Source organism: Sorex araneus, chromosome 10 (assembly GCF_027595985.1).
Source record: "Sorex araneus isolate mSorAra2 chromosome 10, mSorAra2.pri, whole genome shotgun sequence".
In the NCBI taxonomy this organism is placed as follows: Eukaryota; Metazoa; Chordata; class Mammalia; order Eulipotyphla; family Soricidae; genus Sorex; species Sorex araneus.
In genome coordinates, this window is record NC_073311.1 from 25,155,354 (window position 1) to 25,182,384 (window position 27,031).

Genomic DNA, 27,031 nt, shown 5'->3' on the forward strand with positions numbered 1-27,031 from the left:
CTGGGCCTCTTCCGCCCAGATTTCCCATTTTCCAGTAGCTAGGGGGTCACACTCAGGGACTTCCCCCGGTGCCGTGTAATCCCACCAACAGCCAACATCCAGAGACTTAAAACCAAGTGGCTGCACGAACATCTTATAGCTTAGTTCTCCCTCTGGGAGAACCTGGCAGGCTACCGAGTTTCCTGCCCCCATGGGAGAGCCTCGAAAACTCCCTATGGTGTATTCATATGCCAAAACCAGTAACAATGCTGGGTCTCATTCCCCTGACCCTGAAAGAGTCTCCAATAGGGCACCATTGGGAAGGATGAGTAAAGAGAGGCTTCTAAAAATCTCAGGGCTAGGACAAATGGAGACGTTACTGAGACCGCTCGAGAAATTCGACAATCAACGGAATGATGATAATGATGATGATGATGATATCTGATAATGGTGAGGTGTTGGATTGCTGAGAGGGGAAAGCTTCTGCCACTTTTTAGGACTCCTTTTCCTCACTAACTTTGGGAGACAACTCTTCTTGCAGAGCCCTGGGAACTCACATCTTAAACAGTGACTCATATTCACCTTTTCCTTGTTGTAGTATATTAGAAGTAGAAGAGTTAAAACAAAAATGATTATTATATGTTTTGCCCTGAGGCCAGTTAAGGCCTTGGCCTCTGGCCTTGCCATTCCTCAGGATTCCCTTCCTGGTTTTAAAAGCATTGCTCTTTTTTTTTTTTTTTTTTTTTGCTTTTTGGGTCACACCCAGTGATGCTCAGGTCCTGGTTTTGCACTCAGGAATTACTCCTAGCGGTGCTTGGGGGACCATATGGGATACCGGGGATCGAACCCGGGTCGGCCGCGTGCAAGGCAAACGCCCTACCCGCTGTGCTATCGCTCTGGCCCCAGCATTACTCTCTTAAGGTTAGAGAAGCTTTCCAGTTCCCGCCCTCTTAAGAGAAGTGAGCAGTTTTCTGCTCCACAGTGGGAAGGAGAGATTCTGAGCTGATAGTGCATCTTGAGAAAGTGTCTCGGCTCCCGTTCTATTCCCTTATAATAAGCTATAATAAGCTCACCCTTCCTTTGACTTTTTTTTTTCTTTTTTGGGTCACACCCGACGATGCACAGGGGCCATTCCTGGCTCATGCACTCAGGAATTACTCCTGGCGGTGCTTGGGGGACCATATGGGATGCTGGGAATCGAATCCCGGTCGGCCACATGCAAGGCAAACGTTCTACCCGCTGTGCTATTGCTCCAGCCCTCCTTTGACTTTAACCATAAGAATGGACCAGAATTCCTAGACTCAGCCCTGTTTTAGGCCAGAAGCCCCATCCTATTGGGCACCGAGGTGAGAAAATTTATGGTTTCGGAGTTTGGACTTGAGAAAGCTATTGAATTTTCTAGTTTTGATATTCCATCCTCCTCTTAATTCCCCTTTTTTTTTTTCTTTTTGGGTCACACCCAGCAATGCACAGGGGTTACTGCTTGGTCTGCTCTCAGGAATTGCTCCTGGCAGTGCTCAGGGGACCATATGGGATGCTGGGAATTGTACCCGGGTTGGCCACATGCAAGGCAAATGCCCTAATTACTGTGCTATCGCTTTAGCTCCTTAATTCCCATTTTTACTAAAATCATCTTGGCAAAAAAAAAAAATTAAATAAATTAAGAAAACTTTAATTAACTTTAGAAAAATATGTCATGGGCAGTCATTACTGAGATTCTGCTTGCGGGAAAGTATAACCTTTACAGTTAGAACTCAAATATGTAGTGCTTGATGAAATTCTTTTGTGATTTTAATTAAATGCTGAAACTTTAAAATTTTTATAAAAAAAACTCTAAAGACTGACACTTGAAAACAACATATGGTTTGAAAGCCAATATCTCAATTTCAAGTCAGCTTTAGATTTTTTCCCCCAGATTTATGGATAATAATTTTTTTCTTTTAAATGATCTCATTAACTTGTGTCCCCCCGCCCCCTTTATACTATGAGTATAAATAGAATGAGTCTAAATCATGGTCTTCATGCTGTGGAATTGAGACCAATTTGAGGATGTAGTCTAAGCATTTAAGACTTGCCTGGGTGGTGTGAAAAATGGACATAAGCTCCATTTTTCTGTCTTGTGAGTTAGAAAATGTTTTTGACGTGTCAGTTCAGGACGAGATCCTAATGAGAAATTTTCAGTTTTCAGAGCATAATGTAAAAGATAGAGCTGTAAATAATCTTAGTGTAGATTTCTCATACAGTTAGAGGCCCATATTTTTAATGGTGAATTCTCCATTCTAGATCAAAGATTAGAATGAGGCTGGACTTGGGACAGGGGCAAAGCTAGAGCCATCCTTTGCATTCAGGAACCCCAAGTGTCATCCCTACCACCACTTACACTGTCCTCAGTAGTAGTGTGGTGCTGAGCCAGCAACAGTGCACAGACACTGCCTGGAATGGCTCCATAATACAGTAAATGGATAAGCCGTAAATTCATTCTGAGTTTTACCGGATAACCTTATTTGTGGAACTGCTGGTACAGATACTGTCCCCCATAAAGCGGCTCCTCGAGCATGTGAAGCATACCATGCTACGGACTTAGTGCATTTTTGTTTTGTGTTGTGTTGGGCCACATCTGGCGATGCTCAGGTGTTACCCCTGACTCTGGACTCAGGAATCACTGCTGGCACTGCTCAGGGGAACTTTATGGGATACTGGAGATCTACCCCAGGTCAGAGGGCAAACACATTACCCTCTGTTCTATTGCTCCGGTATCAAGGACTTTAACACTTTGAATTTCTAGTGTCCTGAGAAGTTTCCAAATGAAAACCTACTCAGATTCTTTTTCTTTTTTTAAATTGAATTACAGTGAGATACAGTTACAAAACTTTCATATTTGAGTATAGTCATACAATGATTGAACACTCATCCCTCCACCAGTGCACATTCTCCACCATCAATGCCCCCAGTATACCCCCCCTTTCCAGCCCTCCCCCTGCCTCTATGGTAGACAATTTCCCCTATACTTTCTTTCTACTTTGGGGCATTATGGTTTTCAATATAGATATTGAGAGGCTATCATGTTTGGTCCTTTATCTCCTTTCAGCATACATCTCCCATCCCAAAAGAATCCTCCAACCATCTTTGACTTAGTGATCCCTTCTCTATTCCAGCTGCCTTCTCCCCCATCTCATGAGACAGGCTTCCAACTATGGAGCAATATTCCTAGCCCTTGTGTCCACTGTCCTTGAGTGTCAGTCTCATGTTATAGTCCACAAATGAGTGCAGTCATTCTATGTCTGTCCCTCTCTTTCTGACTGATTTTACTTAGCATGATACTGTCCATGACCTTCTACTTATAATCAAATTTCATAACTTAATTTTTCTTAACAGCTGCATAATATTCCATTATGTAGATGTACCAAAACTTCTTTAACCAGTTGTGTGTTCTCGGTCACTCGGATTGATTTCAGATTCTGGCTATCATGAGCAATGCTGCAATGAACATAGGTGGAGATGTTATTTCTACTGTGCTTTTTTGTATCCTCAGGATATATTTCCAGAAGTGGCATTGTGGGGTCATATGGAAGCTCCTCTTACAGTTTTTGAAGGAATGCCCCTATTTTTTTTCAAAAATGCTGGACCAGTTTGCATTCCCACCAACAATGAAAGACCATCCCTTTTTCCCACGTCCATGCCAACACTGGTTGCTTTTGTTCCTTTGAATGTGTGCCAGTCTGTGGTGTGAGATGATATCTCATTGTTGTTTTGATTTGCATCTCCCTGATGGTTAGTGATGTAGAGCATTTTTTCATGTGCCTTCTGACCACTTGTACTTCTTTTTTGAGGAAGCTTCTGTTCATTTCTTCTCCCCATTTTTTGATGGGGTTGAAGGTTTTCCTTGTAAAATTCTACTAATGTCTCGTATATCCTGGATATTAATCTCTCATCAGATGGTTATTGGGTAAATATTCTTTCCCATTCCGTGGACTCTCTTTTTTTTTGTCACTGTTTCTTTTGAGGTGCAGAAGCTTCTTAGTTTAATGTAGTTCCATTTGTTTATGTTTGCTTCCACTTGCATGGTCAGTGCTGTTTCATCCTTAAAGATGCTTTTAGCTTCAATGTCATGGAGGGTTCTGCCTACATTTTCCTTTATGTACCTTATAGATTCATGTCTGATATTGAGGTCTTTAATCCACTTTGATCTGACTTTTGTGCCTGGCATTAGATAGAAGTCAGAGTTCATTTTTTTTGCTGTTAGCTGTCCAGTTTTCCCACACCATTTGTTAAAGAGGCTTTCCTTGTTCCACTTCACATTTCTTGCTCCTTTAACAAAGATTAAGTGTTATATATTTGAGAGTCTGTGACAGAATATTCAACTCTGTTACATTGGTCTGCAGGTCTATTTCTAATCTTATACCCTGCTGTTTTAATTACTACTACTTTGTAGTACAGTTTCAAGTTGGGTAAGGTGATTCCACCCCATTTCTTTTTTCCCAAGGATTGATTTAGCTATCTTGGGGTTTACTGTTCCATATGAATTTCAGGAGTGTTTTGTCTATTTCTTTGAAAAAAATGTCATGCCTACCCAGATTCCTTTGAAAAAATGTCACTCCTACCCAGATTCTTGGGCAAATTCTGCTTGCAGGGGCAGACAAAAGTAGTAATTCTAGGCAGCAAAACCCTGCTTGGGACAGTTGCTCTCTAAAGCATGCCCTTTTATTCTCAGTTTTAGGACAAAGGAGTTTAATGGGAACATTGTAATGATACATTTTAGAGATGTGTAAGCATCCGTATAGACCATCTGTGCTACTCTCCTTATTTTCAGCTAATGTCTAGAGAGGCAGAGGTGTGGAAATTACTCAGAAAAGATAGAATCACTAGGACTAGAAAGATCATATGACTTGTGATCTTTTTTTATGATGCTGAGAAAATGAATAAACAGATATAAACTTGGATGACTGTGAAGAGATTGGAAATATTCCCATGGTTCTAGTTTCTATGGCTGATTTAATAACCAAATTGATGGAAGACATTTAACAAGAGAACAAGTTGAATTTCATACCTATAGGAACTGAAAATAGAATAGTTCAGAATAAGCCAGGCCCTTGAGGTTCATGTGTCACAGTGGACTAAGGAATGGAATAAAAATCTGGTACTTCGAAGAGGAGAAGGGCAGCTCAGGTAGTGATGACAAAGCAAGTGTTGGGCAATCAGCTCTGATTCCTCACAGAATGGCAGAGAAAATGTTATTTCTGGGGCTTAAGGGAGTTCCTTGCACCACCCCCTGCTTGATTCCCAACAATTCATGCTTCCTTGAACTTCACCGGGTGCAGCTCGGGGAGAGTTGGGGTGGCCGGGGCAGTCTCTGAGAGCACTGTGTTGTCAGTCCCTCACATTGAACCACTGGTCTGGTTGTCGCAGAATTGCCCAGAAGGACCATGGGCCTCTGGCACCACGTGTGATGCCCCCACCTTGTGTTAGTTCTGGCAATAATTTTCTTTCTGGGTAGGCTTTCTATTTAATTCTTTTAGGCAGTAAAAGAAAAGTTAAATGGTTTTCCTCGACATGCTGGATCCTGATGGCTTCAGCTCTAAATAGTTCACACGATAGTGGTGCATTTTGGGCCTGCATGTTCTGATTCCTTTCATCTACGCAGAATAGAACTTTAACTCAACGTTGACTGGGTAATGTTTAGCTGGTTGCATGACTTCTGTCTTCTTCTGGCAATAGGTGCAGCTCTGTTTCCTAGAGACTGCATGAAGATGATTGGAAATTGTGAGGTGTTCAGAGTAAACAGCAGCTCTTACTATCTGGAAGCTGTCTAATGCATAGTTGTTGAATGAAAAGGGAAATGTATTGATGGAAATGACTACTTATCTTAAGAAAAAGGAAGGTAAAATATAAAATAACATTTAAACACAGTGATTTTAAAGCATGGGCTGGAGCGATAGCACAGCCGCATGGCATTTGCCTTGCACACGGCCGACCCGGGTTTGATTCCTTCGCCCCTCTCGGAGAGCCTGGCAAGCTACTGAGAGTATCTTGCCCACACGGCAGAACCTGGCAAGCTACCTGTGGTGTATTGGATATGCCAAAAACAGTAACAACAAGTCTCAAGATGGAGATGTTACTGGTGCCCGCTTGAGCAAATCCATAAGCAACGGGATGACAGTGACAGTGATTTTAAAGCATATAAATTCAGGGTCAACAATTGATGAAACGTGTATTTAAGCATAACTTTTAAAATCTCATGCTGTGGGGCTCTTAAATGCAGACATAGGTCACATATGGGAGTCATAGAAAATTGCATAGTCTTTCTAAGAAATATACAGATCATTTTGGTCTGCGGTGATTTGAAGAAACTCCGAAGGAAATAGATGAAAAGACTTCAGAAGGCCAATTTTAACCTTAACAAAATAATCATTTTAAGTATCTTACCAATTAACTGTGTGTCACAGTTATGGTTTGTCAGATGAAGTATGCTTCCCTGCTCTGATAAAACATACTTTTTATAAATATAAAACTCTAGCACAGGAAATTCAAATCTTATTCAAATTAGTGAACAAGCTAAACTGTCTAAAAATGGCTGTTTTTTTAAAGCTGGAAATTATTAGGACTAGAAGATCAAGGCTCTTCTTTTTTATAGTTTTATCAGTAATGTCTTTCTCCTAAGCAGTCACACTCTGTTTCTTCTTTACTGAGTTGGTAGTGTTTTGTTTGGGTGACAAGGACTGAACCCAAGATGTCATATATAAGAAGCATATGCTGGTCCACTGAACTGTGTTTCTGGTCCCAGGTTTTGTAACGTTATTAGCTCTTAATTACAAAGTCAGGTGTGTGTGCCAGTATCATAAAGTAGGAATGATGATGAACTAGAGAATATCCCTACCACTACCAATCCTTTTCACTCTATTTTTTGCAATAATAAAAATACAGCCTTTGATGTGGGAGAGCTTAAGATTTTTCTAGGACAGAAATATGGAATTTTCTTTGATGTTTCCTGTTTCAAAATATTGTTTCTGATTTTAAAGCATAAACCCTGTGTGGGTTGGACATCAAGATTCTTGATGACTGGGTTTGAACAGAATTCCTTGCTGCCATTTTGGAACTTCTCTTAGGAGCTTTACACAAGCAAGGTCATACAAATGATGCAGAAGTCCCTATTATTTTTCTTTGAAGAGTATATTAAAATGAGTTCTTGCATATAATGTTTTATTTAGTATTTAATGCACATAATTTGTTTACAACTGCCAAGTACCATTCTGAATATGTTAGAAATATTAAAAAATCTAACTTGATAAATATTTAAGTGATGACACATGAAACAGTATGGTTGAATGTTGACTTTGACATGGCTAGTATATTTATCATAATTTAAAAAGATAAATACTAGACTTGTCCTTCAAGCTTGTGTTCTCTCTTGAATACATATGTCACATCCTCATTGCTTTGCTAACTTTTTCCACTCTGAAGAAGTGTGTGTTCTTTCTTGATCATATGTCCTCCCTTTTTTGTCCCTCATGATTTTACACTTAATTTTATTTAGTAAAAGTATCTTGCTTCACCCAAAAAATATATAATTTGATACAAAGTATTTAGAAAAACATATAAATGAAAGGATATTCATGAATATATTAAAACATTCAAAAACGTTCCCATGTTGTAACTTCAGAACTCTTTGATTGTTACTGACATTATCCTTAGCACCTAGTGACACTTAGGAGATCTTTAGTAAATTACTCAATTCCTGCTTGTTTTAAGATTTTCCTTTTCAGAGTATGCGCCTACAATATTGAAATGAAATCCTGCCCTCTACCTTTCATGCAATGAGAATTTCTGGTTAATGGCATCTGGAATGTGGAATTGAAATAAACGAATGTCAGAAAAATGTTGAAAATAAGTTTTCTTTTGACTTGTCACACATTGATTATGGAAGACTTTCATGGGTGACTTTCATTTAGCTTCATGTGGTCAAGAATAAGTAGGAAAAGCCCTTGACATATACTTAAACCAACCTTGGAAATAAATGGCAGGGTTTTATCTGCCCACAAAATTTTTTACAAGTCTCCCATGACCCCTGGAGGTACATGGGCAATAAAATCAGCAAAAGAACCTTTTTACTTACCCCTAACTTTAGTCATTGCTTGCCTAGTGGTCATTTTCTCTGCTTATTTAACATCTGTTAACTGTTTTAATGTGGAAACATCCTTTTCTCCATTTACTAGCCTCATAATCACTTATTCCGTTACAGGTGAAACCATTTTAAAAGGAAATTTGAAAGTCAGTCTTGCAGTTCTCATCATAGCACAAGATTATTAGGAAAAAATTATCTCTTTTAATTGGTCTTTTATGAATCTCTCTGCAGATGATATCTCTGTTGTGTCATAGCTGTTTCCAAGAGGAGCGTTATCTGGACAGTCACCTTTTCATAAAATTAAATCTTTCAGCTCATTTCATGTAACAAGATAAAAAAAAAACTATAAAAAACAAAAAAAAGACATTTACACTTTTGAAAAATGAACCATCTCTTTCTAGAGATAACTCATTTTATTTGAATGATGGAGTTCACCTCTGGTGAAGAAAGATTCTCATTATTCTGGATATTACTTCAATTTGGTTTTACATCAGAAATATGAGTGGCCACACCCAAAATAACAACTTTATATGCCCAAACACTAATAAGGTTTGTGTTGGGAGTAGTTTCTAGGGCAGGGGATATATTCTCTTAAGTATTTGATAATTACTATTGGAATACTAAAATATTAAACATTGTGCTGCTGTACATCTATTGTATATGACTCATATATATATACTGTCCTATATATATGTATATATATATATATACACACACACTGTCCTATATATATAGGACAGTGTGGGAAACAAGTCCCATAGCCTGTATTTGCACATTTAATCCACAAGTGCTTTTTTATTTAATAGCTTCTGGAGATAGCATTGGCAGAATCTGTTCTCATTTACTACTTTGTCCCTTTTCTTTCTAGATTTGGTTGTAGTTTATTTAAGATGTGACCCTAATATCAATTGAACTGGATGAAATACTGTATATTTGCTTTTTCTGATTTTCTTCTATCACTATCTGTGCCACTGGACATAGAGTGGTATTCTATCTTATGATATTATTTCCTTTCATTGGTCTTATTCCTGACTTTGTTAGAATGCAGATAGAACAAGATAACTTCACTTCTGATCAGAGTATTTCTGAGCATTATTGAAACTGGAGGGAATTTATCATGCACTTACAAACAAATTTGAATTTCCTCCCAGTAAACTTGTTGTAGTATTTAATATTCATGATTTGTGGTACACTGAAACTTTGAACAGCTGCCAACATTGCGAACCAGATAAATACCATAAATAAAGTCAAAGTTCAGGAATATTTTACTGTTCTAAAAGTCAAAGATTAAGGTATTTTATTCCCGCAGACTGGCTTCTTTGCTCTGTTATTTAAGATAATCCTTATTCTAGAATGTTGCAATGTAGGTTCAAGCTGAGTAATTTAAGTTTGGGAAACTGAACTACCTTTCTAAGTTTTCAGGATGCTTGCATTGGAGTGTTAACACTTGGGACAGTAAACTATTCAAAAGTTATCAATTTAAAGAAAAATCATCTTTTGCAAGTCTACGTTAGTTGGTATGAGAACTCAAAAATAAATTGACAAATTTCTGTCTTCAGGGACATTTTTGAGTATGTTGAGAGTAGTGCATGTAAGTCTAAACTGAAATTCAAGCTGGAATGTGGTTATTGCCATTAGGGAGATATTTGGCAGTTTAGAGGAAGGGGAATCAAATTGACTGATGGTAATCTTATGATTATCAAGTTTCTCATATTCAACTCAGATACTGTCAGTTCACTGAAAAGAACATGGTTTACACAAGTTTGGAATCCATTGTTATTATATAAAAATCACATTTTCAGGTAATGGAATCGGGAGAACCTTCTTCAACAGATGCTTTCGATTTAAGTATAGTTTGGATGAAGGCATTTATAATTGGAGAAGGGTAAGAATGGAAGATAAGTATTATCTTCATACAAAGGAAAACTCTTACAGAATTGTGGGATTATTGAGCAAATACATAAATTGTGAAAAGATAACATTGGTCAGGCCATTTTTTTGTTGTGTGGGAGATTGTCCCCCTAACAAAAATCCCAAACCCAATGTCAGGATAATCCCTTGAGAAAAATAGTATAGATTTTAGGATATAAAAAAGCAGAAAATTGCTCCCAGAAAAGAATAGAATATATTATGGGGCGCACAAAAACTTACCCACGAAATAATTAAATAGTTTATAGAGTTTTCTAAATGTAGAAGACAACACAGGCAAAAATAAAATAAGAAGTCTACTTGATTTTTAGAATGCCTGTTGACTATTCATGTGAAATATCCCATTCTCTTACTTTTAATGTACCTATTGGATTTTGTTGTGCTTACTAACTGTCCTGAATGTCTGTGTCAGTTCAAAACAACGGGTCACTTTTGGGGAACCAAGTGTCAGGCAATATGATAATAATTATGTGTTTAGCCTGTGAGCTACTTGTGGCTGCCCAGATGACCTAAAGTTTGGACATTCCTTGTGTATTTCCTTCTATGTTTGTCTCATTCTCTGTGACCTAACCCTGCATGATGTAGGTATAAAGTGCCCAAGTAATTGGCATTAGACTCAGTAGATCTAGAGGATCTAATGTGGTGAACTGTGTTAGCTGTGTGGCTTGAACTGGGCTCAACTTTTTTTTTTTTGGTTTTTGGGTCACACCCGACGATGCATAGGGGTTACTCCTGGCTCTTCACTCAGGAATTACCCCTGGTGGTGCTCAGGGGACCATATGGGATGCTGGGATTAGAACCCGGGTCGGCCGCGTGCAAGGCAAACGCCCTACCTGCTGTGCTATCACACCAGCCCCAAACTGGGCTCAACTTTTGCCAGGGACCAAACTATCACTATTCCAAGAAGTCAGTATAAATGGGATTATTCTGTTTAAAAAGGACTAACATGTTAAACTTTTACACGTGTTTTCCTCGTAACTTTTTCACTCAGTCATTACCAACATTATCTTTTATCTAATTATTTTTAGTAATTCTTTTTATATAAAATCCTATAAAACATAGCATTGTAGCACTGTCTTCCCATTGTTCATCAATTTGCTTGAGCGGGCACCAGTAATGTCTCCATTGTGAGACTAGTTGTTACTGTTTTTGGCATATTGAATATGCCAATGGTAGCTTGTCAGGCTCTGCTGTGCAGGCGGGATACTCTCAGTAGCTTGCCGGGCTCTCCGAGAGGGACGGAGGAATCTAACCCGAGTTGGCTGCGTGCAAGGCAAACGCCCTACCCTCTGTGTTATCACTCCAGTCCACTATAAAACATACCTGACTTAAATCTTTCCTTAGGACATGTTTTGAGTTTCTACCTGAATTTGCACTACCCACTTTGCAATTCTTAATTCTTTGGTCTTCCACCCTCAGTGTGATTTGTCTTTTAATTACATCTCAAAATTTTTGGTTAACAATGGATTTTTATGTTTGATATAAAATAGTTAATAATGATATTTTTAGAGGAAAATTAGGAAAGAGAGACAATGTGGCAATGGTGTGTAGGAGGCTTTAAAGATATGATTTATTGGTAGTCAGCTCGTGATTTTTAAGTGTGCTTGCACTTCAACTAATACTGGGAAAAGTGGAGGGGCTGGGTGACTCCATTGGGGATACTTGCTTGCTGCCCTTCCCTTAAACCAGTGAGTTTGAAGAACAGAATCAGACTTAGTCAGTAGGTGAGTTATAGCCCGTTCAGTCACAATGAAACTGTTTGTTTCATTTTTTAGCATGAACCTAGTAATTTTCTATAGACTTGTGTTATTTTACTTTTTCCTCAACATTATTTGGCACATTTTTGCATACTTGAAATGAGAATGACAGAAGTCCTTAAGGGCTTTGTCCTTCCTCTTCCTCCAGTAGGGCAGAACAGGATTCAGCTATTACCATGACTGGCCACAAGGACAAAATCCCTCTTTGTTTTCTACTCTTTCATACAGGAAGGCGCATTTTTCCCCCCAAAGAGATCCTTTATGGTACAGAAAAAAAATACTGTATCAGCTCTGGATTTCAACTGGTGAACTCAGTATACCATCAGTGAAAATGACAAGCAAATGGGACTTAGTGATGAATAAATAATGAGTCTCATTGAAATCATCTACTGCTCTTATAACACTGTCTGGGATATGTATGACGTCACTCAGCTCAATTTTCTATAACCTGCTGCCTCTAGAGGAATCAAATTGACTGATGGGAACTATCGGGTTACTCATATTCAACTGAGATACCATCCATTTCACTGAAAAGGAAATGGTTTGCACGAATTTGAAATCCATTGTTATTACCTAGAAATCAGATTCCTGTGTTAAATGTCTGGGACAATGGAAATGCTAATTTTGTGTTGAGTTCTTAAATGAAATTTAAGCTCTATAAGCAAGATTCTTTCAGTGAGTTAGAAATTCCTTGAAAGACAGTGTAGTGAGAGGTGGGATGGGTGAAGCTGAATAAAAGTCAAATTTATTGATAGCTTAAATATGTATGAGACGTGATACTATGGTAAGGTCGCACGGTATAGTTAATTAATTTTTTTCTTCTAAGCACCAGGTTTCATACTATCAAGTTACTGTATTCCTGTCTGCAACAATGATAATAAGAAAACAACAAAGAAGAAAAATTGCACCTTCCCAAGCCAAAGTCTATGAGCTGATTTGGTGCTGGGAAGGTCGCTGTGCCTTTCTCCCCGGGTTTGCCTTTACCACTCTGCGGCACACAGATGGCTCCTGTATGCTCTGCTGGTCTGATTATAACACTTGCATCAAGTGAAATAGCGTGAATTCAGAATGTAATACATGTTTTTTCAGTAATTACGGCCTGATGAGTGAAGTCAGTGTTTTCGTTCCAAAGGACACTTTTCCTTTCTCCACATGTTTATTCATTTAATTTTGGAAAATCAAATAAAATGCAAAGATCAGAACATTTTCCTTTGATAGGATCAGGACATCAGTCATGCCAGTTTTTTTTTTTTAATGTGTTTGTCATTTTGTTTATAATTAACATAACATTCAAAGAAGATGTCAGGGACAATATAAGGAAAATGGAGAACATTTAAAAACAAACAGCTTACATATTTACTAAGAAACACAAAATATATTGTGATTTCTGTTACACTATTTCCAAGCAGAAATGCCTACCAAATGTACTGATAAAGCATATTATGTAATTTTATGAGGGTTTAAAAAGTATTGTTATGTATATGCAAGTTGACAAAAAAGAAAAAATGACCCTGAATATTTAATTTTGTGAATTTTTGGTAGTTTAGCACTTGTTAGCAGTATGAGTATTGCCTTTTGAGACCATTATCTCAGTGTTTAAATGTGTAATCAATCATAATTCCTGGCTCCCTTTAATTACTTGCCATTGTATGGGTATGCTAAATTCTCCATCTAAACAAGCTACTTGAATACATGCTTATATAGTGGTCAGATTAAACCAAGGGTATATAAAATTGATTTGGCCGATATATATGTTTCTATTTATAAGGTACATGTAAATGACTTTCATGAAGTGGAAAACCCCCCATATTGCACAGAACCTTTATTTTTTCATAATTTTAAACGTAGACAAAATTTCCAATATATATTTCCCAAATGTGTACTACATCCTTCATAAAATCTCATGATGTAATGAGACAGAAATGTTAAATATAGTTAATACAATTAAAGCAGCTGATATTTACTTTGAATAACTAGCTGCTATCAGTCCAATTTGCAGAGGTGCCAGTCAGATACAGTGGGAAGCCCAAGATACAAATAGCCTGCCAATTGAGATTTAAATATAAATCATTCACATTTAAATTTCCATCAATTTTAAGCTTTGTGACCTTTATCACATTGGATCATCAGGTGCATGATCTGTAAAATAGGAAAATAATTCTTTCTTATAAGGAGGGTTGTCAAGAATATTGCTAAGTGCACAGGTTCCTTTCTGGCACCAGATGTCATTATGGTCAATCATGAGCTTTGTGCTATAGTTCCACAGGATTGCAATAATAGTGAATTTTTGGTGCTTCAGTTATAAGCACTCAATTAGCTTAGCCAAAGCTTTTCTAATGGGATGTAGAATGGAATTGCAACCAACACAAAAATAGGGCCTTTGTATTCTGTTCACTAATTTCTGCCAATTTAAAGAATGTTGAGGAACAGTTTTTTTCCAAGGATAATTCATCCATACAGCATGATGTGATCTTTTGTCTTTGGCTTGACTGAAAACAAGTGTATATGAAAGTCATTCCATAAATGTTCAATTTCTAGTATTATGCAATGTTTTCATATTTTTGTAGCCTGATTTTTCCCCTGCAGGCTCAGGATGGTGCTGTTGCTTATGCATGCAAAGAGAAGGGCGTATAGTTCTCTCTGCCCCACACCTTCTTTTCCCCTGTATATTTCCTTTCAGCATGGTTTATACTAAGGAAGATTAGTTCAGTGACTGCAATAGCTTGGAGCATTCAAGTCTCATTCTTTGTAGAAAAAGGAAGCACTGTTAGCATCTATAGGTGGATCTTAATCTCTTTTCTCCTCTATCCTTCCCAACCTGGCAGATAATTTTGTTGCAGCTGATTCCAGGAACTCAATTATAACAAACCCTTTCAGGGAAACAATGAAGCTTACTTTTGTTTTTGTGGTTTCTAGATTTAGTTTATTTCTCTACCTCCTAGGAAGAGAATAGAAGAGAAAAAAAAAAAGTCCTATCTTTAAAGCAATACTATTTTTTTTGACTGCCAAACATTTTCTTTAAAAATATTAGCATACCTTAATTGTATACAGGCCAGATTATTTTTCCAGGAACTCAAGTCTTGTAACTTTTGCTTGCTGAGACAAATTGATAGGTAAATTGGTTCTGGTTTCAGAAAATCTAAAATTTAAAATGTGTTTAATTGATGTGATATTTAGGGTGGGTGGTGGCAGGAGGAAAGGATTTATCTTATGTTTCTTTGAATATTCTGAAGTTCTATGATCATTAGCCTTGCACGAGGAATGCATTTTAAGACGTCAGACTGTAGCATAAAGCTGGAAACTGCTGTGTAAGAATCTTTTTGTCTACTTGTTTGCTTTTGAGGTGTTGAGAGGTAGCAGGAGAGATAATACATCTTAAAAGCTCTTCCTGTGATGTTATTAAATATTTAGGTTTGGGACCCACTGATATACTGTGAAAATCTGACCCCTATATAATATTATGAAATATTATAAAATTCTCATTGAAAACTCTCTGGAGAAGGACCTTAGTTTCTTGCAGTATGAATGTTTATTTATGTAGATTAGAGATAGATTAGAAATCCATAGGAAGATCTTATCTTTGATGATGCCAAATTTAAGATTAGAAGTAGGGATTATTGTATTAATAAAATTAACCAAAACCAGGCGAGTTCTTTGACATCCTCTTCTGCCTATCAAGGGCAGCCCTGTACAATCCTGAAATGGGCAGAATCGACACCACTCATGCCTTACAAATGTTTAAGTTTCTCTGATCACATATTTTGGATAGTTTCTCACTGTCAGGTGAATACTTGAATGAATGAAATATTTGAATGGGTGAGGATGACTCTACAAATGAATGTATTGGGGAGGTAAAATAGCAGGAAAGGAGAACTTAGAAATGCCAATAGAAAGTGTGGCTGAATGAGAAAGGTTTGAATTTATGTTGTCAAAGCAGTAGGCTAAACTTTCTGGTCCTTGGACAGGATAATTTGTACCCTATGATGCGCTTGTACTCTGCAGTATAATTTTCTCCATTGCTATACTGACTTCGATATTGTTCAAAGAGAATGAGAACTAACCCATATGAATTCATTAGCCTTCATTTGCATATGCAGAGAGCTGGTGGTAATGAAGGCAGCCACAATTTTTCAAAGCTTTCTGTGCTTGCAGACTGTCTCTGTGCATTATTTTATTTGATTCTTTAAGAACAGGTATTATAAAATTCACAAATAAACAGGTTTATAGGAGTGAGATAATTTGCCCACAGGTTCTTAGTGGAGAAAACATTGCTTTTCAAATGACTTTAAAGCACATGGTAGCATCCCTTTAAACTGCTTTTGTATATACCCAAGATGGAAATCCAGCGTATTACAAAAGAGGCAAACTTTTTCTGTACTTGGTTTAGGGATCAATGCTGTTTAGCGAGAGTAGTTTTAAGTACTCATAATATATTATATGAGGGTGAAATACGACGATGGAGAGAATGGTATCCATGTCCCTATTTCCATATAAGATATCTACATATCTTAGGAAGTGTAAGATATCCTTGTATCCACATCCATATACATTGTACTTCTAAATATGAATCTTTAGCTTGCTGTTGTAGTTCTTAAGCCCAGGGCCAGAGCTAGTGGTGCTTGCAGTTAGAGTGGCGGGGTGGGCAATCATAAGTAATGAGAATCAAATCCAGAGTCTCACCTGATCATAAGATGATGACAAAGAAATCCAAGATTTATAACTTTCAATAACTGTATTACTCTAACCCATTATTAAATTCTAGAAAGGCATAAGTATCAAATAGATTTATTTGGGTTGCTTAAGGCCTAAGAGAATTTAAAAAAAAGTAGTGATATCTATATAACTCATCAGGAATTATTAAAAAATGCACACATGTGTATACACATGTGTGTATGTCTAATACCATTTCCTGTTTGTTTATTTAATTTTGGTTTAGCTACAACCCTCCTTCTCCATGCTCTTTGGTATTCCTCCCCACACATATATAACCATCTTGTCATCAATCAGTGGTTTTGATTGGAAAGTGTTTGTCATTTCAATGAAGTGTCTGAAATCTAGGACTGAGAAGAGTAATGATCCACCCTAATGGTTTATTTTTTTTAATATAAATAGATACTGTCTTCTAGGTATGATATTGAGAAATATAGATGATAAGGATAGTGTAGCTCGGAACGCATAACATTCTGATGCTCAGAATTTTTTTTTTTATTTCACTGTCCCCATCATCCTGTAGATCATCTTATGCCCTATTATATCAGAGACTACTGAATTCCTCTAATCAATTTTGCAAGCAATAAGACTAGACTGCAAAAGCAATACTAACTTGACATCCAGTTATCAGTTTCCTGGGCTGATCTTTGGGTCTGGGTTCAGTCCTTTCAAGTTCAACGTGATGTGATTCTTATAGACAGTGATCTTCACCTGCCAGGCCACTGTAGGTAGTGCTGGTTTAAGGTTGAAAGGTTGAAATCCTGAGGCCTGTTTCTTTCACTATAACTGCTGTTCTGTTATGCAGGACAGTTGTTGATCTGCAAATGGGGGTGAAAGTAAGGAGTTAAATAGTACTGCTCCTTGTGGAGTGGTTGGTTGGTTGGTTGGTTTAGAAACATTTTTGAGATCACCAAATAATGAATGGTCCTTGTTCGGTTTGGGGGGCTATTGGAACATAGCTGATGGTGCTCAGGGAGTTCTGAGTACTCAGGAGGCCTTCTGCTTTGGGGGATATAACTCAGATATCCTTTGTCCAAAGCATGCATATTAGCCCTTTCAGCTCTCTCTCTCTCCTCTCTTTCTCTCCTCTCTTTCTCTCCTCTCTTTCTCCTTCTCTCCTTTTCTCTCTCTCTCCCTGGTGTTTGCTGGTGTGAGGTGTGACACCCAGCAGAGAAGGCGTAGGGCCCCTGGTGCCTTGTGGACAGTGGTAGGAGAGAGACCGCAGCCTCAAGAAGGAAATCGACTTCTCCCGTCTCTACCTACTCTGTCATCGGGAAGTGTCTGGGAAATCTCAAACTGATCAGAGTCTGCCATAAGGTCACCCCACTGCCCCTCTCCCTGCACCCCCACTCCCTGCACAGTACACCCCCGCCCTCCCCATCCAGGGCACAGTGCACCCCTTATGTCTCAATAGCCCTTATATTAAGTTTTGAGATTTCTTCCAACCTCACCAGCTCCTGGCTAGGGTGGTTGCCAAGTGGAAGGGCTTGGAGCAGTTGCTGGGCTTTTGATACTCTTTGCATGGCCTTTGCTCCATTGGTGGGGCACCTCCTGTCAGGAAGCCACCCATACACCTGTCCTGGAATTCTGCACCACGGTGGTTTTCCCGGCTGTTGAGATGGATATTTTATGTCAAAAGCCTCATGCCTTTGGGCTGGTGTAGGTTTCAGTGTTTTTCCTGACATACATAACCATCACCCCATATCTTCCTGCCTACGATACTGATATTGAGATCCTGGTATTCCAAACTTGACTCTCAAAGTTACATTGGCCTTAGAGATCTAGCATACACACCGTGGTCAATTTTAATTCTAATGAGTATTCATAAAGATACATTTTGTGTGTGTGTGTGTCTGTCTGTGTGTGTGTTTGTGTGTGTGTAATTGAGGTTGGACTTGGCTAAATATGCTTTGAAATTTCCTATCACTTTCTCTTACTTCCTCTGCAATTCATGGGGTTATTTATTATTATTTTTAAAGCATGCAGAAAAGAATGATCTGGAGTCAGTTCACCTTGAAGCATTTGGTTTGGCTCTGAATTTCATATTATTACATCATTGCTAATCAATCACATTAACTTATTTATGTGTCCTTGACAAGCAGTGCATTCCAAATGGCTTTATAAAGAAAGGATGACTTTGTGCTATGGAGGTGGCTTTGTAATTCAGATAAAACCTTTCTCCTGCAAATTTCATTAAGAGTTTTAAAAGTCTTAAAATAACTAGCAATACCATTGTGATGCTAAGGAGTGCCTGAGTATCTTAGTTGTCTCTGAATTGCAAAGCAATACCAAGTCCTTCTGATACGGGATTTTAATGACTATTTGGGGAATCTGTTTTCTTCTAGTTGTACAAAAATAGACTATAGGTTCCCTTTTTCTTTTCTTTTTTCTCTTGGTGCTTGGATTTGAAGAATAACAACAATAAAAAATAAAAACCAAGTCCCATCCACCAAAACAAAACAAAACTCAACCCCCAAAAAGATTTCCAACACCACCTATTTTTTTTTAATACCCCAACATTTTGGGGCCAAAAATGATTCTTATGAGTTTGTGTATTCTGTATAAAAAGAAAGGGGGTGTAGAAATTCAGTACATTATAACCCTGGCATGACAGCTTTTAGTCCTGAGACACTTCCTGTTTCTGAAAGAAAATACAGGAATACTGTAAGTGGAAAAGTCTTCAGAGCCTCATGTCAGTTCAGGAATCATTATTCTTAGTAACTTCATATTGATGTACATTTCCCCTATCTTTTGGAATACACAGTTGATTACTTTTGAGTGTGTTCAATGATGTTTCTAACTATCAGTATCTTAATACTACATTTTGGAATTAAGGATATGGGAGCTGAGACTTGCACTTTTTTTCTTTTTCTTTTTTTCAAAAAATGAAGGGGTTTCTTTTTTCTTTTTTTTAAAAAATTAGAGTTAAGCAAGAACTGTAGATAAAAGTTTTGACCTCAAACTATATGGGTCAGTGAAACCAGTTCAAATCTTACCAAGTCTGCTGAATGGTCTCTCTGGTGTCTTTTCTGTTTCCCTGCTTAGTTTACTGTTTAGCAAATTGGTAAAAGAGTTCGGATAATTGGCATATCTTTGGGGTTATTGTTGGGTCAGGATGCTTGAATCCTTACTTTGTTTTCTCAAAACTGATAAATTGGAGGCGCCCACATAATTGTAATTTTCTGGAATGAGAATGTGACATCAGTATTTGATTGCTGTGTTGGCTCTGTGTTAGGTACATGTAGCCCTTGTTTTGTGAGTAACAGTGGTTTACAGTGTAAATAGAAATCTGGTGACTGCTTATTCTTTCTGCGATATTTGCCTTTCAGTGTTGTGGTACACATATTTTATACAAGCAGAAGTAATTTTACTACACTTAAATACATATGCTTGACTTGTTTCTAGCTCTGGACTGGTTTTATCAAATTGCAAAAGTGCTTGTAAAATCTACAATAATCTCACTTTTCATTTGATTACCTATTAGAAAAAAGTTAGCATAGTTAAAAGGATATGCTTGATATTAAAAGAGTAACATCTAAAGTATAAACTGAATCTGGAGTATTTTTTTTACCCCTTTAAATAAGAGGATAATCTGAATATATGCCTAGAGACAGATTAACTTCTGGGCAAGTTTTAAAGAGCACTAACATAAAGTTAATTATCGGAATTGATTCTATAAAACTTTAATATGCCATTAAGACATTTACGGATACATATCAGACGTATAGAAGGTTGTTTGAACCTACACCTTTGCATCCAGATGGTAGCCTTTCTCTAGGCTAATTACACCAGAGACTCTGAAAAATGTCAGACATTTGAGAGAAGTTGTGATGTTAGACCAAAAGGGAGCACACTGTGAAAAGTATGGCCTGATGCATGGTGACATAAATCCAGCCTCTCGGAGCAATATCTCTGAGTTCTTATACAGTTTGTGCCACTAGTTTTGTAATTTTGGACAAGTCATTGGACTGATTGATCTCGCTCTTATTTTTCTAATATGGGCTTTCCAGGAATTCTTCATGAACCAATTCTATCATCCTATTCTTAATGCAAATTAAATAGAATTACATTTCTAGGGTTATTTTTCTTTCATAAAGCAACAGCTTTTCCTTGTCTTGAAATAATCTGACTGGAGGATTGCTCCATGGCTTGGAAGCCGGCCTCACATGCTTGGGGGTAATGCAGCTGGGATAGAGAAGGGACCACTAAGTGAATGATGCTTGGAGGGCTCACTCGGGATGGGAGATGTGTGCTGAAAGTAGACTATAGACCAAACATGATGGCTACTTACTACTTGTTATTGCAAACCATAACACCCAAAGAGAGAGAATAAAAGGGAATGTGCCTGCCACAGAGGTGGGAGTGGGGGTGGGGGTGGCAGGAGGGATACTAGGAACATTGGTGGTGGAGAATGGGCACTGGTGGAGGGATGGGTGCTCAATCATTTTATACTGAAATGTAATCACGAAAGTTTGTAAGTCTGTAACTGTAAATCATGGTGATTCGTTAAAAAATATTTTTTAAAAATAATCTTACTGGAAAGATTTTCCTGTTGATATGCAGATACCAAATGTTTATTTCTAAGATCTAAAATTTGTATTGCAAAGCAGTTAAAATAATATTTTTGGAAATCTAGTATTTTCCCTGCATATTGAAGTGCCTGTATGCTTTGTGTTTCACCCGAGGAGTTATTTATGTGAAAATATCTGCATATCCCTTTTATTATGTTGGGTTTGAATTTATCTGTTTTGTTTTCTTTTAAATTGAAGTATAGTTGACATTGGATTTTCTGAGATGAGGTTCTCTCAGAATTATGAGAATTATCTCAGAATCATGAATATTATTTATGAACTTAGAATACTATTCTTATATTTTTACATTAGATAAGGTAGATTTAATATAATCAAAAATGAACTTTGCATCTTTGGTCTATGCTAGAAAAGTGGTGTGTTTTCCTTGTATATGATATTTTATAATGAAAAATTTAAAAAGCATTACATCAATCAACAATAATGATATAATATAGTAATTGATATTATAATACTATAATTATATTATTAACTATGATGTTTTATCTCAGAGCATAACTTATGGGGTAAGATTAGACAGGGATCGGCACTGAGACTTTATAATGCTTTAGTCTATAGCACAGAAGTTTGGTAGACATTCTGTGTGAAGGTCCAAATAAGTTGGGCTGGGGATAATTCAGTGATCGAGCACATGACTTTTTGTGTGAGGCCCTGGGACAGAGGGTGAGAGAGACAGACAGACATTAGATGTCTCTGACTTTAGGATACGTAAAATACATTTTACTATACAACCCTGACAGTCTAAATTACACCAACGGAAATAGCTGAATTTTAGTGAAACTTTAATTTGAAAACAGGCAAGCAACCAATTGTTGATGACTTTTTGTAATAACTTGATAGTACACCCAAAGGTATTACATCATATATGACCTCCAGGAGATTAACTGTAGAATAATGCATTTATGGTGATATGAATCATTTATGACAGTGACAGTGACAGATGAATCATTTAATTTCATGTAAGTTGCATACATATGACTAAGACATTTTACTTTCACTTTTGTTTTTATCTGGTCTTCAGTGCTTCTGTTAAGAGAATATTAATGTTACTGACTAGTTAAAACTACAGTGGTGTAATTCATTCAGTTCACACTGAGAGCACAAGATCTTTACTCTCATTTCCTCCACCATAGTATCAAGAGTACTGATGAGCTCACTGGGTAGACGTCTCATATCCTGCTTTGTGTTAGTAAGCTCTCCTTTACCCTAGAAGTTTGAAAATAAATCCAAATCCAAACTTAGTGTGATGACTATTCTCTGGATACCAAATTCATTCAAAATAATCATACAAAATCAACTTTAGTAACAATTCCCCCTAAATGAAGTCCAAGTAAGCAGAAGGTGGCTTCCAAGAATAACCAGCTGTAGAAGTTCATAGCAGCTGTAAAAATATATTTTCAGTTGAAATTTAGCTTGTAACATGAGTACATGAATTTTTCTTTTTCTTGATCTTCCTTGATATTTTTTGCATGTTACTTAGAAAGATAGATTGAAGATTATTATTTATTGTTCTTAATACAAAGAGCAAGCATTTTTTTTTCACAGAGGGAAGCTGGCGGGGAGAGAGAGATGAGAGAGACAGAGAGAAAGAGAGAGAGAGTGAGAGAGGGGAGTGATAAATAGTAGTTAACATTTCCCCCTTGGTCATGTTTACCTCCTGAGCAAATATGGAGTGATTGACTTTGGCAAAATCTTTTATATTAAAAACTTTAAAAAGTAGAAAAAATCTTTTGAAATAAAAACATCGGTAGTTGTGTCACAGTTCAGTTGAAAACAGCAGTAGTAAGTTTGACAATATGTTCTATTCTATAGGTCTCATCTATTTGAAAATGGCCTATTTTTGTTCTTTCTGAATAAGAAACATTAAGACAAACTATTATTTCTTCAGAATAAAAAATCCAACAAAACTATATCTGCAAAAATAAGTGTGAATTTGGCATACATTTTTCTTTCAATAAATTTCATATAGCCAAAATTTCAAATCTTGAATAATCTGTAACTATAGGCAGCTGTAAATCTGTAATGAGTATTGTTTTTTTTAATTATGATCTTATATTGAAATAACTCAAATAACTTTTTGGGGTTATTTCAGGTTTTCTTTTGCACAGATTTTCCCTTAGTTAAGCACCAAAATGAATGAGAAAATACAATGCCTGCTGCATTAGTAGCAAAATGACATGGTAATTCTGATTTTACTTCTTTGTAGCTCAGTGTTCTATAATTGCATAATTTCTTTGTAAGTGCATCATAATTTTAGCTTTTAAGAGATTGAATTGAATAACAACATATAAATCTCTTGAGTATCTAGTACATAGTTTGGGCTCAGTGATAGTAAGCTGTTAGATTTTTACTTCTTTTTGGCCAAATCTGGTAGAGTTCAGGGCTTACTCCTGGTCCCGTGCTCAGGGATCACTCCTGTTTATGTTTAGGGGACCATGTGCAGTGCTAGTAATTGTATCACATTGGCTGCATGCAAAAAAAGTGCCTTAGCCATTGTACTAGCTTTTTGGCCCTGTTGTTTTAATTTTTGTCATCTTTTAAATGGTCAGTTTTTCTATACCAGAGTTCCCCTAGTGGGCACTATTGCCCCTCACCCCACCCTACACACCTTTTGGCCAGTGGTCTGATGTCAGTGTACAGGTATAGTTGGAAGCACTTTTTATTTATTTTGTTTTGCTTTTTGGGTCACACCCGGTGATGCATAGGGGTTGCTACTGGCTTATGCACTCAGAAATTACTCCTGACGGTGTTCGGGGGACCATATGGGATGCTGGAAATCAAACCCCAGTATGCAAGGCAAACACCCTACCCGTGGTGCTTTCTCTCCAGCCCAGCACTTTTTTTTTTTGTTTTCCCAAAGAAAGTAAATTTTCAGGGTTGGTGGTGCTGTGCAATATTTTTTTTTTTTCCTGAAAGGGTTATAAGGCAAAATAAGTTTGGAAGTATATAATGTGCTTTACATATTAGCTAATTAACAAAAAGTGCCTAAAAGAGAATTTTGGCTGCTCTTGCTATTTAATTTCTTTTAGAAGTCAAAATTCATTAAAGAAACGACTGTACATAGGAATTTACTATTTTATATAAACATTGCAAGGATATTGTCTTTTTTTATACTCAGCAATCTTTGGGTTTTTGTTATTAACAACAGCATTAAACAGGAAAGCGATTATATTTTTAAACACAGTGTTTAGAAATGAGCTATAAAATAGTTTCCTTCCCGGAACCTTAGTCTTCAGTCACTAGGAAGTAAGCAATTACGTAGAAATTTCTCAGATTTCTCCATGGCCTTCCTTTGAAGGAACTGACTTTGCCATTTCACAAATATCCTCTGAGGCATAGCCATAAACTCTTACATTTTTCTTCTGTGATATTATGTACTATCTTTTCTAATATATCAAATCACCTCCTAAGAACCACAGGAAATGAAGGGTGTGTTGAATCTTTTCATTTAGGTTGAAGATGCCCAGAATTATTTAGTGATTTTTCAAATTATAACTTTATTTAGTGACTCTTGTAAGTTGAATGGTTAAGAAACTTTTTCCTTCACTTTTCTGCTTTTCCCCTCTCTGTGTCTCATTTATCCCCTCTTTTTCACTTGAAATACTATATTCTCTAATCTTTGTTGAATAAAATTAGTCATATGGCTTAGAAACTAAGAAATATGACTTCATAGTTCAATTATATGTAAGGTTCATTTGTCCTTTTTTCCTACACTGAAAGGATAGCACCTACTTTCTCCAAGTAGTTTAAATGCAATTTTATTGTATGAACTCCAAATTATGGATAGCATTGTAGCACTATCGTCCTGTTTTTCATTGATTTGCTTAAGCAGGCACCAGTAATGTCTCCATTGTGAGACTTGTTACTGTTTTTGGCATATCAAATATGCTACGGGTAGCTTGCCAGGCTCTGCTGTGTGGGCGGGATACTCTCAGTAGCTTGCCGGGATCTCCTGCTACTACTGCCTCCCTAAAGACTTCTAGTATCCCCTTGGGGGTGATGGCACCCACTTGGGACAGATTGAACTAGAATAGGGAACAGATTGAACGAAAGGGATGGTGGAATCGAACCCAGGTCGGCTGCATGCAAGGCAAACACCCTACCCACTGTGGATACTGGTATAAAATATGCAAGTGAATCAAGCACTTGCGTATCACCTAGCTATGTAGCTATCAAACCAGTCCAGAGTAAAGAAGCTATTGTTATCCTATGAGAATCATAGAGAAATCAGAATGAGTAATTTGATTATTATATTGGGGTCTGGTGTAACCTCCCCTTACTTGATTATTGACCTCTCTCCACCTTCTAGACTGCTCTCTTTGGTTCATTGCCTTGTTTTCATTAACCCAGTATTTAACCATCATATGCCAGTTTATTCATCCAATATTGAGCGTCTACTTCTTGCCAGGTGATATTCTAGTTCAGTCTGTCCCAGGTGGGTGCCGTCACCGCCAAGGGCATACTAGAAGTCTTTAGGGAGGCAGTAGTAGCACTGAGGGCAATTGTTGGAGCACTTTTTATTTCTTAACATAAATTTTCAGGGAGGGCATAAGCAAGTGTAGTTTGTAGTTAGTGTTTTTTGTTAATTTCCTTTTTTTTTTTTCTTTTTGGGGGTGATGGCACACCTGCCTGTGTTCAGGGCTTACTCCTGGTAGACTCAGGGGACCATGTAGGTTGCTGAGGATCAATCCATGGTCTGCTGCATACAACACAATGCAAAGTGCCACACCTGCTGAACTATCACACTCGGCCCTTTAATTTATTTTTCTGGAAAAAAACAGGTGGTTGAAACAAGTTTGTAAGGGGACTTATGGTTCTAAAGAACTAGACTTTAGTTGTTGACCAACCAGATAGAGAGTGTATGCTTCATTGTATGGACCAGATAGAGAGCTGCTCTCCAGGAACTTATATTCATGTGAAACAGGAGTCTTATTTCCTAAGAGTGATATTAAAATTCTTTTTACTCTTCAGACTTTTAATATATAAAAGTAGAAAGATTACTACTATCTTAAGAGAAACTGGAGTACTAGTTTTCTAACAAATAATATATAAAGGATAGTGGAGGAGCTGGAATTAAACCTGTGGATGAGGAAGGACTCATCCTCATCCCCCATGTTAGGGGCATTTTTTTGAAGTTTCAAAAATAAATGTATGAGAGGATTTTGGGTCAGAGACATCACGCAAAAGCCTGAGTTCGTGCTTTGCATATGGGATGCCCATGTTTATTCCATTCGAAGAATCACAGGGTGCCCTGAGCACCTCTGAGTATGACCCTCCCTACGGCTGGGTGTAACTCAAAGCTAATTTTAAAGTTTCTGTAGGGAAATGGACCAAATTCTAGTTTTAACTACTAGATCAAAGACATTAGGGCTTAATCATGCCTTAGAAAATAATTGTAGATTCTACATGATAAGTAGTGATTAAAATTGTCTGCTGATATTTAAATAGGCATAAAATGGTACAGAATGAAATAAAGATGGAATGTCTGGTCCTAACCACAGCTGAATATCATGTGCTCTTGGGGAATACATTCAAACTCTGGGTACCACAGCAATACAAACTTTGGAGGCACTCTCCAAAGTTTTGGGTATCCCCCCCAAAAAAACTTGATCTCTAGAGCTCTTTAGGTTTTTACTGTATGTGATTTTATGAGACTTTCTTTGAGATGACTGTTATGTCAAACATTCACCTTGAAGCTAGAGAGAGTGAGTGCAGTTGAGGAACCTGGCTGAGGAGGAACTGGAAATTCTGGTTGTGAAGTGGATGTAGTGTGTTCTAGGGTAGGGTAGGGGCATAAATCTTGGATGTTGGCACTGAGTCTTAGTTTAGCCCATTTTCTGTGGGTACTAAAAAGGACATTTCAACTTTCTGAGTTCTGTCTTCTTTTATTGTAAAAGTATAAATTCACATTAGCATCATAACATTGAAAATTATTTGAAATAACATTT

At 37.3% G+C, this 27,031-nt stretch overlaps 1 protein-coding gene across 1 annotated transcript in view; it reads left to right on the forward strand.

Moving 5' to 3' along the window:
* The window catches only part of TMTC2 (transmembrane O-mannosyltransferase targeting cadherins 2), a 450,942-nt gene that overhangs the window by 188,533 nt on the left and 235,378 nt on the right, over window positions 1-27,031 (forward strand). The gene's annotated exons all lie outside the window — the stretch shown is intronic.